Genomic DNA, 2,086 nt, shown 5'->3' with positions numbered 1-2,086 from the left:
AAATTGTCTCCTCACATTACAACCTCAGTTTGTAGTTTCCAAAGTGCTTTCTCTCCATCACTTCTTCCTTCTTGAAATACTTTTTGGGCTTAGCCTCTGGGGACACCCCTCTAGGGTGTTCCCTCCAAACTTTCTGACTATGGTTCCTTATTCCCCTTTGCTGATATTCCTCAGCTTTCCACTCTCTAAACTTTGGAGATCTGGTTCTCTCTTTGGACCTTTGCACCTGCTCCCCGGGTGAGCTCATGCCACCCACACACACCATTGATCCCAGCTCCGGCTCTTCTTTGAACACCAGGCATGTAGATTTCCTGATCTGTAAAATGGGATAATAGTAGCTCTATGTCATGGAATTGCTGTGAGGGTTAAATGAGTCCAGACATGTAAAGTGTTGGCTAAGTGAGCACTGTTTTTTTTTTTTTTTTTTTTTTTGGTGCCGCTGGGGATAAAACCCAGAGCTGCATGCATGCTAGGCAAGTGCTCTACCACCAGGGTACACCCCAGCCCAGAGGGAGCACTAGACTGCAGCTGTGATTACTGTTATCACTGTCATTATTGCTGCCTGCCAGCTCCATTTGGATGTCTAGAATCATCTCAGACATGACTCATCCCCATCCCCAAACTTGCTCTTGCTGCAGCCTTGTCCATCACAGTAGATGGCAACTCCGTCCTTCCAGTAGCTCAGGCCAAAAGACGTCGGAGTCATCCTTGACTCCGTTTTCTCTCTCACATCCCAAATCTAATTCACCGGAGTCCTGTGTCTCTTCCTTCAACATATCCAAGTGTGGCCACTGTGGCCCTTGCCAGTGTTTCTCTCGCTGGATTTCTGCCCCCACATTTGTCTGCTTCTGTCTTCAGTCTGTTCTCAACATAGCATCAGAAGGATCTTTTCTTTCTCAGAGTGAAGCCAGGGTCCTTTTAATGACCTGAGTGGCCTTGGAGCAGTCTTCGCTTTCTCCTTGACCTCCTTCTTGCCACTGCTGCTCACGGCTCTGCTCCAGCCACGATGGCCTTGCTGTTCCCAGGACACAACAACCACTTTCCTGCCTCAAGGACATTGTACAGCTGTTACCTCGCCCAGGTAATAGTAAACAGTCAGGTTTCTACAAATAAAGATTATGAGAGAGATTGTGCAAAGCAGGGGCTTGGGTCAGTGGGCCACATAGACAGGAGCCAGAGACCTTTGGCAGGGGCCAGATCATAAAAGTTCCTGAGGACTCATGCAATCAAGGAAGGTATACGTGTGCAGGGAATGGTGGAGACTAAGGTGAGATGAGGAGCAGAATTTAAGGGGGTGCCAAAGAACTCAGCAATCATGATAAATATTTTAACAAGTCAAAATTTATATAAAAATTTATGATAAATGAGATATCAAACATTAATTAAAGATAAGATCAGACAGGACTGGGATTAGGGTGAGGCAAGAGAGGTGAATCCAAGTGTAGTGTCTCACTCATTTCATGCTAGACCTGACCCTGTACTGTAGATCAGTGACTCAAGATTCTTCTGGAACCATGGGGGGATGGGCTGAACAGAGACATCATACAATGGTTCAGGGAGAAAATAAGATGCAGAGGCATGGCCCAGGGGAGTAACTGTGGGTGAGACAGGAGTCTCACTGGCCTGAAAAATGGACTCAAGACTCTCGCTTCAGAGCAATGAATGAGATAAAGGTCAGAAACACAGTGCTTAGTGATGGTGCAGGTTTGGTTGGGAAGCTGGTTGGGTAAAGATCAGGGAGGGTCAGCGCTGTGTAAGGTGATCACCTGTTTTGATGCAGTCTGTCCTGAATTTGTCATTCCTCCAGGAAAAGGAGGATGCAGCAGGTGGAGAAGTGAGGGAATGCATGGAAATCTTCTCATTCCCAGCTGAGGTGGGATCAGGAGAACAGAACCTTGAGGTGATCCTGATGACAGGGTCTCAGGGGTTGGAGGTGTGCTGGTGATCTGAAGACCGAGTTTATACAATCAGTGAAAATGGGCTTGGCCAAGGTTAACAGCTCTTCAGGGATCAGGGAATGGAAAAAAGATGGGTCTAGAAACTGGGATCTTGACCAAGTATCTGTTGTACCCCTATGTCCTGGGTC

This window comes from Marmota flaviventris, chromosome 9 (genome assembly GCF_047511675.1).
Source record: "Marmota flaviventris isolate mMarFla1 chromosome 9, mMarFla1.hap1, whole genome shotgun sequence".
Lineage (NCBI taxonomy): Eukaryota > Metazoa > Chordata > Mammalia > Rodentia > Sciuridae > Marmota > Marmota flaviventris.
This window is presented reverse-complemented; position numbering follows the sequence as displayed.